Genomic DNA, 18,708 nt, shown 5'->3' with positions numbered 1-18,708 from the left:
GCAATTTAAAGTCCTTCCTGGAAATAGAACTCATAGTTTTGGGGTGAGTATAGAAATCAAGTCTGTCCAAATCTACTAAAAATCTTCGAATATAGTTCAGCCAGGTAATCTTATTTGTGTGGTATAGACTCATAGCTTCTCCAATGATTTTTCTATTTAACCCTGTAGTGGTAGACTTCCAGACTCTATGCTATAATAATAAAGGTTGCATTTTAATCATGTTGGAAATGTAGGGGATTCCCAATTTGTTGTGGCAATTAAAAACTGAAGAACTCTGTGGAACTGCTAAAATAAACCTTAAAAATAAATTTTCCAAATTTGTATTGGGGATACATCATGATAGCCCCAAATTACTGCCCTATACATCGCAATACTCATACATTTAGCTTGGTAAATTTTGAGAAGGATCCCCGGAGGCCTATTGTCCAATTTTTTAGCAAAGTTTACCACAGCCTCAGTTGACCTATTGAAAAGGAGAGTCCTGCTCTTAACTGCCGGGTTCAGGAGCCAGTGTGTTCCAATAAGACGCCCAAATAGGAGAATGTATTAGTTGCATCTATTGGCAAGGTTTTACATTTATTTCTCCCCTTCCCACATGTCATTACGAAAGTTTTCTTAATGTTAAGTTTTATCCCCCAAGGGGAACAACCTTTACAACGCAACTTTTACAACGCACTGCCATTACAACGAAACTGTTACAACGCAAATGCATTGACAACGCATGCCATTACAACGCAAGTCTTTACATCGACTTGCACTAGATGGCGTGCTAACATTAAAAATAGTGTAGTTTACTATCCAAATACCTTCCCTACTGTTACGTGGACTGGAGTTCGAATAGTAAATTACACTTTTTTAATGTTAGCACGCCATCTAGTGCAAGTCGATGTAAAGACTTGCGTTGTAAAGACTTGCGTTGTCACTGCATTTGCGTTGTAAAAATTTCGTTGTAACAGCATGCGTTGTAAAAGCATGCGTTGTAACATCATACATCCATCCCCCAACAATCCATGAATCTAATATATGCTGCAAGGGGACTCTGTAGGCCCATCTGGGTTCTGGCCATAAGCACTGCGTCGTCCGCGTAGAGCAGGGACACAATAGGCTTGTTGTTATACTGTGGTGGATCTCTTGTCCTGGCCACCAGTTCTTCATCTAAAGCATTGGTATATAAGGAGAACAAGAACGGGGCCAGGATGCAGCCCTGCCTCACTCCCCTCTCTACGGGGAACGGCCAGTGCATTCGCCCTTTAGTCCATGCCTCTGTAGTGAAATTCTAGGTCTTTAATGTAGTTTTTATGTCTCTTACTTTCATATTGCCTAACTTTATTTTTATGTTTTCTAAGATCAGGAGACTATGACTTCTGATGCTTAGGTCTCCTGCTCTTGCTGCCACCTGATCTGCGAATGATCGAATACTGTGAAGCAAAACAACCAGGATAGAGTCAGGGATTCTAGAGTGAGCGTGGTGATAAACATGCCATTGAAAAAAGTACAAGATTCCTCTTGTTCCACTTAGCCCTATTTTTTAGCAACAAAGAGAGAAAAACGGTCTCTAATAAGAACAAAATATCATGAGGATCAAATAGTCTTTGACTGATCAGATGAACACAATTAAATGTGTATCTTAACTTGTTCTATAGGACATCAATTAAGAAAGCTTTTTGATAAATAACTATTTCTCTATGTCACATGAAGTGTCACTCTTCTAAGCACCAAGCACAGACTCTTTTGCACCTCACTGTACATTGTGATTTATTGTTGGAAGAAAGTCTGTAAATATATCCTATTTTAATAATGAAAAATCATTAATATTTGATTTCCATTACATTTTGTTGTTATTAGGGACGATTGTTCTCTCTTCATTAATTGACACCCCAGATCATTAGTGATGACAGGCTTTCCATTGTTTTTAAGTATATGCCATTTTCTACCAAAGCAAGCTTTTTGATGGTCACATATTCTAGTAGCTGCAGAAGACGGCACTAGTGAGACATTCATTAAAATATGGTCTGACCGGGGGCGTGCCTTGGTCACGAAGCACAATGGCTGCACTTCAGGGAAGCTCCCGTCGCCCTTGGCCTAAACCTGCCAATATATCTGATTAAAGATCTGTATTAGACCCTAGGAGTACAGCGTAGTGTAAGTATAGAACCTGCTGTAACTACACAATTGCAGAAATCACCAGTGATGAATTTGGCAAAGAAACAGAGCCGCGCACTGCCTGGGCCTAAGAGTCCCTGGGCTCGAGTTGAAATCGGCCACACAGGACTTCCATGGATCTCCAAATTCGGCGGTGCCCCAAAGAGTGAATTTGCAACCGCATAGCTGAACCCCCGGGAGACATCAGATTGTGGGCAAGATTCCCCCACGCCTCCCCCTTACTGGACTGTGGTCGAACACGTCACCAGGGAGATCAGCTGCGCTCGAGCGGATCTGCAGCAATTAAACACTCTAATCCACCAGACATCCATAGGAGCTTACCGGCATCTGGGTGAATGAAGCCTCCGTGTGATGTAAATACCAGAGCTAAGTGGATGTGACTGCGCCTGATTATAAGGGCTCCAGGTGGTGGAGTCCAGGCATTGAGGGGTTGCCGAGATCAGCCCAGGAGTAGGAGCGCGGAAGTTGAGATAACGGCGCACTGAACTGCTTTGGAATGGGGGTGGGGAGCCCCGGGGGCAAAGACCCTTCGATTTGGTCCCAGAGGGGTATTGAGGGGCCTAGCAACATACTGCCTCCAACGCTCAGTGTGTGTTAGGCACAGTGATTGTGCCTCAGAACGTGGCGATTGAAAGCAGTGAATTCACCAGTTGGAGGAGGTGGTAGCTCGAGTGCATGGGGCGCTCCTGAAACATGCTGAGCAGTGCGGTTGACTACCAGTGGCCCTAGCAAGACTACAATCTAGGAGATCCCCAGGTGATCCTACTCAGATCGGAGTGAGAGACAAACTCGAATAACAAGCAGTGGGTAAAACATTGGGAGGCTCCTCTTTGGACACGCTGCCATGTCTGGGGCAAAGGGACAAAAAGGTACACTCCAGACCAAACTAGATAAATACACCACCCAAAAAGTAGACGAGGTGGAGGGAGCAAGTAAAGGGGAGACAGAGAAGACAGCGACTACAACTAAGGCAGAGCCGACACTTGTAGATGTTATGGCAACTATAGGGGGGTGCACACATCGCTAGAACATAGAATGGACACTGTATCTATCGAAATTACGCTAGTCAGAGCCGATCTGCAAAAAATTAGTGAGAAAGTGAAAACCATTAAAGTGGTAACCACGGAACTCAGTAGTGAAACCCAACAGATGCGGGAAGAGATTAAGGAACTTCAACCCCCACAGAAAACAACAGACACCCAGCTAGACGACTATGAAGGTCGTGCAGGACGCAACAATGTCAGAATTAGAGGGGTCCCTGAAAGGGCCGATGGACCATCCGTTGACCTCTTTGTGGAGGATTTAACCGTGAACCATCTTTAGCCCAAAAACCTATTGACATTTTTCAGAGTTGAGAGAGCTCACAGAGTACCAGTGGGGAGACCCAAGCCGGGTGCCCCCCAAAGCCAATCCTGGCAAAACTCCTCAATTTCAAAGACTGAGACATCATCTTGCAAAGGGCTCGTGCTAATCCTCCTCTTAAATTCGAAAACCGTGAACTGTCTTTCTTTCCAGACTTCACCATTGCGGTCCAATGACAAAGAAGAACCTTTCTAGGGGTGAAAAAGCTATTAAGAGACAAAGGTATTCAATACGCAATGTTATTTCCCGCAAAACAGAGAGTTGAAGTAGATGGTAAATCGTGTTTCTCCCCGGAAGTGGCCCAAGACTGGATGGAGGGCTGGAGACCGGCGAAAGAACACAACGCACGGTGATAAAGAGGCTCTCAAACCCACATGAAAATCGACCTAGTTTAACAATGACCACTGACTAAGAGAGTCCCGGGCTGAATTTCTTTTCCCTTCAGCTGAGGCACTGAGCAGACAAAGTGGACATTCTATGAGCTAAGTGATTCTGTTTGTATATGAAATTTTTAGATAATGTTCATTGGGGATACATGGAGGAGGACTGAGGGGCATTGGGTGGGAGTAGCCAGCCCCCCCGATTTTCTAGTTAGTTTAGTAGCTAGGGGTGATAGGCACTCTGCACTATTGGAAATATGGGCAGTTTCAAGCCCAGAGTGCGGGGAAGCAGGGAGGGGGGAAGTTAGGGGTTAATAGTTACAATAGGTCAGTCAAGGATCAATCAAGTCAATTCTATTGCTGATAATGGGAAAGATGGTGCATGTGGTGCAACAAGTGTTGGGCTGGAAACGATGACGCTCGGCGGGGTGCGTACACAGTTGGGCCTACAGGCAGGAGCAAATAATGGAATGGGGGAGGAGGGTTGAGGAGTGAAAACGTGGACCTGATGAGTGAGGAAACTTTTAGGCTGTTATCCTGGAACATTAACGGATTGGGAGATAAGCTGAAGAGGGGAATTGTGTTGCAGTTTATCAAAAGGCATGCCCCAGAGGTGGTGCTGCTTCAAGAGACACACCTGATAGGAAACACATGTAAAGCTTTAGATAGATGGGGCTACTGACAGGCCATGCACTCAGAATTCACCTCGAGCTCACGTGGGGTTGGCATAATGGTGCGCAAATCCTTTCCTATGTCAATAGATCACACCTGGACCGACAAGCAGGGGAGGTACGCAGCAGTCTCGGTGAGGTGGGAAGACGTACCGCTAACTCTGGTGTCAGTTTATGCACCACAGGGACCACAGGCTGTAACGTTGCAAGACCTGGGACACACTGTGGTGGAGTTCCCTGAAGGGAAACTATTAATTGGCGGTGACTTTAATTCGGTGATGTGTGGCGGGACTGATCGCCGTCCACCCAGGGATCTGGGGCCCGCACAAAGGGTCTGCCCACCTTTCTGGATGCAATCAGATTAGTGGATGCCTGGCGGATTCGCCAACCCACAGAAATCCGTTTACATTCCTCTTGGGGGTTCACCATAGACTCTCCCACTTTGACTATATCCTAACACCAGCTGATCAGGTGGGGCACATTACTGAAATCCGGCATATGGCATGAGGCATATCTGATCACTCTCCACTATGAGTACAGTTGGGAGTGGAAGGGGGCCAGGTGGGTAGAGTGGCACCCATAAATCAATGGTATTTTTGCAACCCCGCTATACGGCTAAACATAATTTAGGTCATAGAAAATTACTTTCAAGAAAACGAGGGATCCATGGAATCGTCCGCCATGCTCTGTGAGGCGTTCACAACCGTGGTTCGTGGGCAACCTGTCTCCCAAATAGCTGGGGCAAAGAAAGAGAAGAACGCTGAATTGGGAAGGTTGGAAAGGGAGATATCAGCTTTAGAGAGAGCTTCTGGTATCCGGGGACCCCTAGGTGATACATAACCTCAACCTCAAACAGGACGAATACAGAAGCGTAGCCGAGGACAGGGCAAAATCACTGCACAGGGATAACCTCAGCAGAATATATGAGTTAGGAGACAGAGCAGGGAAAATACTTGCATGGCTGGACCGCCGTGACCACCCTCACCGTCTAGTTGACAAGCTAAATGATGAGGCGGGGGAGGCAATTACTGATCAGCAGATGATAGCTGACAAATTTGTCAAATATTATAGGCAGATATATAAATCTCACTCTCATGGTTCGATTAGAGAATCAAGGGCATAGTTGGTGGACATAAAGCTCCTTGTTTTGTCTTAGAATGACAGGAGTTCATTAAATAGCAATCTGACTGACTATGAAGTGGCAAGGGCCATAAGAGACTTACAGTGTGGAAAGGCGATGCACCCTCCTGGCCTCCCTATTGAACTTTATCAATTAAAACCTGATAAAATTGCCCGTTACCTCAAAGCTATGTATGAAGAAAGTCAAGAGACTGGCCGGCTTCCCCCCCGTGACCATCGAGTCGCTACAGTAGTAGTCATTCATAAAGACAGTAAACCCAGAGACCGGTGATCTTCATTCAGACCCATTTCATATTTGAATGCCGAGGCTAAGATTTTAGCCAAATTACTAGCAACACGTCTGGTCGGGGTAGTCTCGGGCCTGGCACACCACGACCAGTCTGGCTTTATGCCGGCTAGAAATACCTCCCTGAATCTTCACTGACTTCATGGGGTACTTGGAAGGGCTCTGTCGGAACCTCAATACCTGAACTTGTGCCTCCACAGGAGCAGAAGGGTTGAAGCTGACTGTAAGATGACTTTTTCCCAACTCCCCAACTCCAATGCGCACCAGATGCTTATCTGCACGCAATGGGGAGGGGTAAAGGGGAATGGGAAGAAAGAGAGACTGCTACAGCGGTGTCAACACTGGAGCTCTTCTTTTAGGTCTCCTAACACCTGTAATTGCAGACACAAATTACTCAAAAATACTTTTCTACAGATACATGAATATATTCTACAATGTAGTGCTCTATTCCTTTAATACCTGAATTACGCTGTTAGCTTGCTTCTCTCTTTGTATTAGTAAATTAGTCTTATTATAATGTTCTTTTTTTGCCAACTCCAAGCCACTAACAATCTTTCTTTTTCTTCTTGTTCTAGATGGAGTGATGTCCTACTGCGCCGGGTAGAGATGGTAAGTAGAAATATATATACATATTTGTATTTACTTGTAGTCTTTAAGTAGAACGTTGCACTGTTAGTGTTGTCTTCAGAGTGGCTAAGAAATTAGTCTTATGCGCATATTAGGAGCATAGTCAAGGTAGAAAGAAGCACTGCGCATTCATTCTATAATTGCCTCAGCCTTGAGTTCATATATTGTAATTGTCTGTTGCAAAATCTTGAAAACATGTACCAGAACTAATGATTTGCAGCTCTCCTCTGCAAATGAATTCAAAAATAAACACTCAATCTTTTAACATAATATGCTCTCTCCACAGTAAATATAAAGGAGGTTTCACTCTCTGAACGTATGTAAACTTGCTTTACTGCTGCTTCTAATTCCTGTCGGCCTGTGTAATAACTAAGACGGAGAACAGCTGAGAGAACCCCAGACACGAGGCTCTCTCACTCTTCAAGAAATACCTGGAAACTCTTTTGGTGGTGGTATGGGGAACCGCAAAAAACCTCCGAGGATATGCTGAACGGCAATGCTCAGGAAAATGCAAGCGGGAAATACCTTGAAACGAATTACTGACAAGATGAGGAGCGGAACGCAGGAAACGCTGCTTTCACATAAGCAATGATGGTTGTAGTGCGAAGCACCACAGGTGCGCGAGCACGATAACCGTCAGTCTGAAGGAATAGAGCAAAACACTAAAACGCTAATCCCAGTATTCAGAAGTCCGCCATCTTGGATTTCCGCACTCACAGATTCAGCATTTTAAGCTGAAGAATGAAACTTTCGGGCTAACAACTGACTCCACCTCTTAGGACTATGTCTAGAAACTGAACCCCACCTTAATCTGAAAACAGGTAAGGAACATATTTGTCTTAAAGAGAATTGCTCAGACCTGACAGGCTCATACATTAAGGGAAGATGTGGTGGTGATGTCCTTAGATGCCACCATGGCATTTGATATGATCGAATGGCCCTACCTATTCGCGGTGCTGGAGAAAATGGGGTTTGGACAGGGCTTCATCGGCTGGGTGAAACTTTTATTCAGTGAACCATTAGCGCAAGTGGTAGTGAACAATAAAAAGCCTGAGACAGCTGCCCTCAGAAGAGATACGAGACAGGGATGCCCCCTGTCCCCTCTGATTTTTGTCCTGGCATTGGAGCTTCTGCCCGGCTGGATCCGAGGGGACCCGATTTTTAGAGGTTTGAGATGGTTGGAGGATTGGTAGGATCGTATCTCCCTATATGCCAATGACATTCTATTATACTTAGCTTCCTCAAGTGCCTCAATAAATAGGATTCTCAATATATTTACTACCTTTGGCAGAAATTCCCATTATATCAACTGGTCAAAATCATTAATTTACGTGCTATGGGGAAAGTTCCCAAAACTGCCCAGGGGATACAGAATTGCAGAGGCAAGGGATGGTTTTACATATTTAGGCATATATATTACCACGGACCCCTGATTATACTAAGACCTCAACCTTCGGCCACATCTGCGAGGTCTTCATAGCGACGTGGAGCACTGGAAGACTCTCCCGCTGTCCCTACTGGGTAGAGCCGCACTATTTAAAATGATGGCACTGCCCCATTTTTTGTACGTTCTACACAACTCACCAAGCCCAGTCCCTGCGTCCTACTTTGCGGTAATTGAGGGCGAGCAGAGAGCGCTCCTTTGGGTGGGAAGAACGCCATGAATATCATTCCTGAGATTGGTGCGTGACTGGTACAATAGAGGAATCGGACTCCCAGACATTAAAAGATACTACTGGGCTGCGCAATTGGCAGCTATCAATCAGGGGATATACCGGCCGCAGGATGATCCGGGATACCGGATGGACAAACAGCTTTTACCGGGGAGGGGGGGGGGTCCTACACTAGAGCTCTCTATTCCATGCCAGCATGGCTGGGGCTGACGGGACCTACATCACATGTGGTTTGGATCTGGCACACAGCACACAAAAGTCTAAGTTGGGACAAGCGACTCACACAATCTACCCCCAAATGGGACTCTTACTTGTTGGGAACCGAACTACTAGGGGTTTTGATAGGTGGGATCTAATTGGGCTCTCAAGGCTGGGTGACATGTGGAAAGATGGTAGAGATCTCTGCACTACAGCAAGAATATGACCTAGCAGACTCGGAAATATTTCGATATTACCAAGTCCCACACACTCTGTTTGCATGCCTTAAGGCAGGAATGACCTTACCCGAGGCCATGGCGTTTGAAGACAGGCTACTAGACGGTTACAAGTCTGACAAGTCGATATCCCTCACATACCGTAAGCTTATTAACCGTGCGACTCTTCCCCTACTAAAACTTAGGGAGGAATGGGCAGAAGACCTACTAGAACTAGATGACGAAGACAGGATTGAGGCACTTGCCTCTCCAAGGGAGGTAGCAATCTCGTTGAGACTTAAATTAGTGAAACTAAAGATTCTACACAGGACATATTATTCTAGAACTTCCTTGACCTGTATGGGCTATGGGGAGGACTCAGGGTGTAGAAGAAGTTGTGGAGGGAGGGTACTTTTATCCCTATCCTGTGGGAATGTACCAAGATTTGTGCATACTGAAATGATGTGGTCGACTGTATGTCTGAGGTGCTTGGTCAAAATTTGAACTGGGATGCTGGACAGTGTCTACTTAATGTATGGGGACCGATGGAAAATATGGGTGGCCCTGGGCTATATGATTGCGAAACGCGACATCGCTAGACTGCGGGGAGCGACGGAAACCTCTGGCTTGCAATTATGGAAACAAGACATGGACTGGTGTATGTTTAGGGAAAAGACTGTCTATGTTTCCAGCGGGTGTCCCCAAAAATGGACTCATATGTGGTCGAAGTGGAATGAGTATTGTGGACACATTTGTGCTCCCCCACTTCCTCTCACCCCTCCCCTCCTGGATGACCCTATACCCACCGAACGATGTGAAAATTGAATGTATATAACTGTGCTGCACTTGTACCATCAGAAACTTCTCTGTGAAATCGCTATGTAATCAGTACCCGATAGAATATTTGGTTGTATCTACCTTGCTGTCTTTAATAAAAGATTTATTAAAAAATATATATATATGGTCTGACTATATGATCGGAGAGATTATAAGGCCCATACGGCCAGGAGGGAATACAAAAAAATAAGTTAAGCTTATGTACTAATGTGGTTGAGTTTCTTAATTATTTGTTCAAAGCCAAGCATTTTGTTATAAGGCCCATGTTCTAGATTGTCTTACCTGTGCTTTAACCTCAGTTTAGTTTTGATCAGATGCAAAAGTAAACACTTACTGTTGAAGACAATGTCTGAAACTATGTGGAGTAGGTGTGGTTCTTAAACTAACCAATCTTGTCTTTGTGTCAGTACCGCTTATGACATTCATTCATGCCAAATATTTGGAACATATAAGAATAAATGACTCTGGTGGGTTTGTGAAATTATTGACTTTGTCATTACCTGCTGCACAATGAAATTATTGACTTTGTCATTGCCTGCTGCAAGAGAGGTATTTAGGAGTCATAAGTGATATAGAGGGGCTGATTTAGGTTTGTGTACAGAAAGTGATGAAAAAAGTTTATCTGGATTCACTTTCCAGCACAAAACCTTATTTAAATTAATAAGTAGCCCTAAAGTAACACAAAGTAGTGCTAGCATTGCTTTGTCTTCCTTTGCATGAAGGGTGCATGCCATGAGTAGTACATAGGCGTACCTGTGCAACCATCTATGATTTTTGACACACAGTCCTAGCTACTAACATTTATAGACATTGCACCATTAGAAATACTTAACTTCTCCAAACCTTTATTGATATGCATGTTTGCTGCCCTCTATAATGCAATTCCAAAGTGGACAAAGTCTTAAAGGTTGCTAATCATAGCATTTTAAGATACCCTTCCAGTTCGAACCCTATGCTTAACAGTACGCAGACAGCTTTGCACTTTAGGGGAAAGTTGGGTGTGTGTGTGGCGCTAAGCAGCCTGAATTTGCCTAAGGGATAGGGAAGACAGCAAGAGTGCCAGATATAAATATATATGCCACATTCATGCTTTTCCCCTTTCACACAATGCAGTGCAGTCAGTGCCTAATTTGTAAAAATACAGGTGCCAGGTCCCTTGTCAGGAGTCTAGCTTGAACCACCCATTGCCCCTGCCAACGCTGCCAGTTACAGTCTGAAAAAAAGTACTAACAATCACACTCCTACAAGTATGATAATTCTGGCTATTCCAGGCCCCGAAAGCAATAAGAATGGCTTGGGTGGCAGATATTAGTCATTATTAATGTATATATGTAATAAATAAGTCCAGTTCCAAAATTAGAGATAGGAAACTTTACTGGCATCAGTCTTCATAACAACCTCCAGCATTACACAGATACTGGCTCAACTTAGAACATTGGAATACAATAACTTCCATTGCATCATACCCTGAACATTCTGTTCCAGCATCATCACACATCTCCCCCCTATAGACAATTAACAATGCAATCTAAAAAATAAACATGCATATTTTCCTTTGCTATATTTTTTTCCTTAAACATTTTCACAAATTAAAATTTCATTAATGAAGACTTTATGTAAATCCCCTTCATAAGATTACACATATGAAATATTTTGCATAACTCTTCTTCATAACATTTCATAAATGAGTACTTTACATAGATCTCCTTTATGAAATATTTTACATAATTCTTATTCATAACATTTCATAAATGAGTTACTTTACATAGATCTCCCACACTCCTCTTCCTTCCATCCTCAAGAAGAGCTACAGAACCTTCCACCGATATTATTTTGCATGGTTGAGAGAATTTGCTTTCACCCTTCTTTATAAAACCAAACTTCCTTACCACCACCCAATCACCTTTGCTGAAATCCAATTCCTTAACTGCCTTCCTTTGATCATACTCCATTTTATTCCGCTTTTGACTTTCTTGCACTCTTAACCTCATCCCTTCTCTATCAATCCAAACCTGTTTTTTATCCTGCAACCACATCGGTGACTCTTTCGTTCCGGGCTCCCTACCCCTTAATGCCACAAAAGGAGAAACCCCCGTCACTGTATGAGGAGTAATTCTATGACTCCACATCATTCTCCTTAACTCATCTTTCCTAGACAATCCATTTGCTAATGAAAGTTGAATATTTTCCATAATCATGCGATTTACCCTCTCCACTAACCCATTAGCCTGAGGATGGAACAAAGCAACCTTTTCATGACAGACTCCTATATTTTTCAAGTAGTTCTCCATTTCCACTGAAACTAACTGAACACCATTGTCTGTCAGAAGCGTCTTAGGCACACCTTCTTCAAGAAAAACTTCCTTCAAAAATATTATCACATTCCTTGAAGTCACATCTGTCATAGATTTGCACGTGAACCACTTACTATGGTAATCTACCAAAACCACCAAGTAACGGTTATTACTCCCCAATTTATCCACTGGGCCTAAAATATCCAAACCAATTTTTTCCCATGGTTTCATTGGATGCTCCATGCACCTCAAAGGAGGATTCCTAGTAATCTTCATCTTGTCACTATTGCTACATGCATAGCACTCTTTCACCAAGTCTTCCACATCCTTGTCCATCCCTGGCCACCAGAACGACTCTCTCAATCTCCGCTTTGTTAAACTTCTTCCAAGATGTCCCTCATGTACAATCTTCAATATCTTAAGTCTCAATACATCTGGTGGAATAATCCGATTTCTACGTAAAATTCTATCATTTTGCAGACTTAATTCGTCTTTGACTAGTAAATAAAGCTTGTACCTATGCAACACCTCAGACTCACCCCAACCATTCATGATGACCTCTCTCAATCCTTTATATTCCTCATCTTTTTCCACCGCTTCCTTCCATTCATCTTGACTTATGGCAAATTGACCATCAACTTCCACGACCAATTCCTCCACCTCCAGAACACCCGAATCTCCTTCCACTGGCATTCTGGACAAACAATCAGCCAACACATTTTTTTCTCCCCGCACATACTCTACAATAAAGTTATAATCCAATACCGATGTCAACCACCTAGAAATTCGGGGAGTCACACTACCGTCTAAACCCCGACCACCCTTGAATAAATGAATCAAAGGTTTATGATCTGTCTTAAGTACAAAAGGTATACCCCACAAATAATACCTATAATGCGCTATAGCCCAACAACAGGCAAGCGCTTCTTTCTCAATTGTGGAATAACTCCTCTCTGCACCCTGCAATCTCCTGGAAGCAAAACCTATAATTTTCTCTTCCCCATCAGACACCTGTAACAGCACAGCTCCAATTCCCACGTTACTTGCATCACTAACCACAATAGTTCTTTTCCTATAATCAAAATGCCCCAACGCGGGTGCCCCTGCAAGATAAGACTTCAAATTTCCAAATGCTCTTTCACAATCCAAGTTCCAATCAAAAACAACTCCCTTTTTCAGCAAAAGTCTCATAGGTTCCACTATCTCACTGAAATTGGGAACAAACTTTGAACAATATTCCGCCAATCCTAGGAAAGATTTCAACTGCTCTTTATTGATCGGAGAAGGTGCATCTTTAACTGCTTTCACAATACTATTTTTAGGTCTTATACCTTCCGCCGATATCTGATGTCCCAGATAATTAACCATTCCCAATCTAATCTGACACTTCTCTTTCTTTATCGTCAATCCACACTTCTCAACCCTACACAAAACCTCCTCCATAATCTCATCATGCTCTTTGTGTGATCTCCCCACTATCAAGATGTCGTCCTGGAAACACATCACTCTCTCCAAACCCTTCAATATATTGTGCATGACTCTCTGGAAGACCGCGGAAGCCGATGCCAAACCGAATGGCATCCTCCGATAGCGAAATGCCCCTAGTGGTGTGACAAATGAGGTCAAATGTCGTGAATCTGGGTGTAAATTTACCTGATGGTACGCCGATGACATATCCAGAACACTGAAAACACAACCCCCACCCATCCCACTTAACATTTCTCCAATATTGGGCAAAGGTTGCCTGTCTACCCATATGTTTTTGTTTAAGTCTCGTAAGTCAATGCACAAACGAATATTATTACCCTCCTTAGGAGCTACGACAATCGGAGATAACCACTCTGAAGACTCAATTGGCTCAATAATCTTAGCTTGCAATAATTTATCCAATTCTTTTTGCAAGGCTTCTTTCATCATGTAAGGTACAGACCTTACCTTATGTACCACAGGTTTCGCATTATTTTTTAACACAATCTTGTGTGTGAAACCCTTCAACATACCAAGATTTTCAGCAAACACTTTGGAGTACTTATTCATTATTTTTTCACCCCAATCATTTTTTGCACTTCCTTCACAAGACTTGCTCCCAACATTGTTTTCCACTGTCATTACTGGTTCTGGCGCATTAGGATTCAAAATTATTCCCAAATCTTTCTGGTGTCTCCACCCAAGCAAGTTAGATCCCTCATCCGTGATATAGACTCTTCCATATACCCCTCTTTGTTCAAAAGCAATGCTTGTCCATTGCATTCCCAAAATGTTGATTTTAGAACCCCCGTATCCCACTGCCTTTACATCCGGGGTTGTAAGTTCACACATTTCTCCACCTAAGTTCCCTACAAAAGCATCTTTTGAAATGAGAGTGAATAAACTCCCTGAATCCACCAATAATTTCACCATTCCCTCTCCCACAGTAATTTCACAATGTGGCTTTTCCAGTTTTCCTGTGCTTTCCATTTTAAAGTTCATTGGATTTTTACTGACTTTCAAAACCACATCTACATTATCTCTCTCGCCTCCCTCCATCACTTGGCGATCTCCTAGTTCAATTCCATCAACGGTTAAAAATATCTCTCCACAATTCACTTCTTCATTTTCTATTTCTTTCACACTTGTTATCGGCACATTCCCTTTGGACCTACAGGCCTTCGCCAAATGACCCCTTTTTCCACAAGACCTGCACGTAGCATTCCTAGCACCACATGCAAAGCTTGAACTTATATGCCCAGGACATCCACACCTGTAGCAAATTATTGGCCTTCGCTCTACCTGTTTCATCGGTGTGTTTCCATACCCCTTATACATTGTTTTCTTAACATCTTTTTTTAAGTCTTTTACTTCAGCTGCTATTTCTTTTACCGTCACTGTTGATGGACTTTCTGAAACTTTTTTTTCACTATCTATTTCTTTGATCCAATGGTCTGTATCTTCCATGCTTCTAGCAATCTGAATAGCCTCTTCTAAAGTAGGATTCTTTGATAATAACTTCTCTCTAACCTTCTTATTATTCGTGCATCTGACTATTTGATCCCTTATTAATGAATCACACAATATGCCAAATTCACACGTGACAGCTAAGCCTCGAAGAGTCGCTACATAAGATACAACGCCCTCATCAGACTTTTGTCCTCTGGAGAAAAACTTATGTCTTTCAAACACAACATTAATTTTTGGCAAGAAATGTCTCTCCAACATCTGCAATGACATTTCATAAATATTTACCGGCTGCCCATCACCCATCCCTAGAGAAATTTCTGGCAAATCGTCATAAATGCGCCTCCCTTCAACGCCTAAATGATGTAATAATATGGCTTGCCTCCTAACAGGCCCATATTTATCTCCACCAATGGCTAACAAATAAGTGAAAAAAATATTTTTCCATCTTTTCCATGGAATAATGGGATCACCAGGCACCGGCAAAAATTTTGGTGGAGCTGACATAGAATCATCAGACATTTTCTAAGTATGAATAGAAATAAAATATAACTAAAACAATTGACTGAAATAATTAATTAAAACAACCAATTAAAACAATTAATTAAAATAATTAACTAAAACAACCAATCATGATAGTCATTGTATATACTACTACTTGGATTTCTGTTTTTCTTCCTCTTGGCACTTTGCACGGAAGTCCTTTTTCAGTTTCTTAAATATCTGGATCTGGATTTTGTTGGTCCTTCTGCTGTTTCTACGAACATACACGTTTTGTTGTTTGCAGCAGCCTTGCTGTTTCCAGCTGAATCGAATTCTCCTGAAATTTCGCCGATCATGCACTTGCCCAGACTAAGGTAATGATTTAATCCTTTTATAAACGAATGTTGCTACGAATTCCTTAATGCGCGCACTGAGGTCCTTTAACGTCACACGCGCGCTGCGTTAGCTCGCGCTGTGTTTATTTTTGAAGACACGGCTTGACTCGCGCTAATCCAGCTTCATTGCCAACACGCGCACTGTCATCACGGGTTTTGTTTATTTTTAAACAATCCACTACTCCTTAAGCTTTCGTCGTGTTAAATACGGCCACACTGCTTCAACTTTCTCACACCGGCTCGTTTCAGATCTGAGGCACGATCCAAAATTTACGAAGCATTAAACTTGCATCCAAACCATTAACTGTTGTTTCTACCGTAGCTTTAGTATAACTCTCTTATAACTGCTCCAATTATTCTAGTTGTAATAAATTGTTGGACAGGGTAAAATCGTCAATTTACCTCGTTTCTCAGCAGTTCTTCACAGTTCAACAGCTCAGCTTATGCTCTTGTTGTATTTCAAAATCATTTCGATAGCACTGATTTCCAAATCAGTGTCGTTCCAGGGATGAAGGTTGCTTGCTTGTTCCCTGCACAAGTTCACCAGTTCGCTCGTCGCCAATATGTAATAAATAAGTCCAGTTCCAAAATTAGAGATAGGAAACTTTACTGGCATCAGTCTTCATAACAACCTCCAGCATTACACAGATACTGGCTCAACTTAGAACATTGGAATACAATAACTTCCATTGCATCATACCCTGAACATTCTGTTCCAGCATCATCACAATATTGAATTAATGCACAACTATTGTGGTGCTTTATCGTTAAATTAGACAAACAGTGCCCCCATGTGACAGACTTTCATGAGTGCCGGTGCCTACAATTAAGTGCCAGTGCAGAGCACCGGAAACCACCAGCTCAAGTTAAGCAATGAGTGCAGTGCAACAACTTTCGTTGCTGTGATGCTTAACTTGATACCTTTGTAAATATGTCCATAAACATTAGCTGTTCCAACATGCTAATCAATCTTGTTTTATTGGCAGGAATGTTGGAAACAGAAATCACTTTAATGTCAGGCATTTGTTCTTGTGGACTGTGCGTTTATTTCACTGGAGGAATATATCACCCAGTTCTCTCAAGACGCATATCACATCATGCTCTCCAGTGGCACATCGCCAGTGTTCATATGATCCACATCCTCCAGTGCTTCTTTGAAGCACATCGCTCAGTGTTCTTCTGATGCACACCCCCACTAAGCTTCCCTGGTCCACCTTCTACTGTCATCCACTTGAGCACTTCGTTATGTGCTCCCTGATGCACATCGCCCAAGGCTCCCCTGTTGCACATCATCCTGTACTCTGCTGCTGTACTTCATCCTGTGTCCCCGGGTTCACATCATTGTGTGTCCCCTCTGCGTATCATCCTATGCATCCTACTGTAGCACGCCCTATGCCCTCAGCGGCTTACGGTTACATATTACTACTGGTCTATGGCTATTGGTGGGTATTTGTCTCTGCCTGATTACGATGGTGGTGGCACTGCCATTGAACCCTGCAGGACTGCCCACCACATTACGATGGTGGGCGGATAGAGGGATGGCGGAGAGACTGGTTGCCACGAATCCAACAGGCTCAAGGAGCCCTTTGGAGAGACCGCAATAGCTCAGGCACCGCCGTAGGGTTTACAAGTCCCTTTCCGACGGCTGTTTCATGGTGGTTAACACATCATGAAAAGGCACGCAGAAAGTGACTTTGGGGGCCCCTAGAGGGCCCGCCTTTCCCCCTGGACTACTGGTATGGGGTCTGGCCCAAACAACCCTGCACGGTGTGGCAGGCACCGCATGGTGCCTGCCACACGGTGCAGGGATGTTCACAAACATGCCTCTTAGCAGTGAGGCTTGTGAGATGCAGCCCTTTTTGAGGCCGCAGCACAAGCCTCAATTGCGAGAAGCATGTTTCCAACTGCCCCCACGGTAGTCGGATCGTAGTTTCCCTGGTGAGCCCACTGACTCCCTGTCAGATGGTCCTGTTCCCGACAGAATGGTGGTCAGACGCTCGTCTGGCCGCCATCGTAAACAGGCCCCCAGTTCTGATATTTCAAACCTACTCTGCGATGCCTTCATGTTTACCTGTGTGACTGCTGGCCACTGCAAGAATATCTGTAAGTCTCTTGATCACTGTGAATGGGTGTCTGTAAATGTGCAAACTCTATGTGTGCACGGATGCTGCATGCCTCCGTGTGCATGCACTATACAAAAGTCAAACCGGTTGGCTTTGTCAGTGAATATGGGGTACACATCTCTGCAATTAAATGCAACCACATATTTTTGCTTCACAGGTTTCCGAAAAAAAGTCTAAATAACAAACAGTTCTGTAGAAAACAGACGCACCATTTTTAACATGGGTACAGAGTTAATACCAATGTTAATAAACCAAAAAAAAAAGAGTAAACGGAGGAAATAAAAAACTATTTCTGGTAAGTTCATTGCCTAACCCTGACAAAGAAAACCTGTGTTGGGATTTGAAAACAGACTTGGAATGAAACTTGCGATATTTGATATCCCAATTCCCAAGCGCATTGGTTAGGGAAAGAATCAGCTCCCTATACTCCCTGTTTTCATTTAGTATGCGGGAATGTTTATGCAGTGTGCACTAACCACTTCGTTATGAGTTTGTTTCATCTGCTGCACATAGCCAGTGCTAGTCAGCTAGAACTGGTTTTAAGAAAGTGCCCTTGTAGGGCTGGATAAAATCCTTGCATAAATGCAGAGGCTTTAAATAGTAGGACAGAAAAAGGTCTCTGGGTTTTGTTTTGGAACAAATGTTACTGAGTGTAAGCTCTGAGATGTTGCTTAGGGAAAACCTGGTAGTGTCATGGGTGCAGGCACATCAAAACATTGCTGCAGCAGCCAGTAAAACTACCAATTCATTTATTAAACATATAAAGGTTAACTCATATATTACTTGAAACAGATGCATGGCCTAAGATCTGAAAGCACTTGCACAACTGGGGTTTGAGCAAATGCAGCTGAAGGGGTGATTCCAAAAGCCCATTTGTTCAAGAGTATTGGTGCAAATTCATCCTTTTTGCATGGTTCCCCTACATAT

The sequence above is a fragment of the Triturus cristatus genome, chromosome 6 (assembly GCF_964204655.1).
Source record: "Triturus cristatus chromosome 6, aTriCri1.1, whole genome shotgun sequence".
NCBI classification, from domain to species: domain Eukaryota; kingdom Metazoa; phylum Chordata; class Amphibia; order Caudata; family Salamandridae; genus Triturus; species Triturus cristatus.
Note: the sequence above shows the minus strand (reverse complement) of the source record.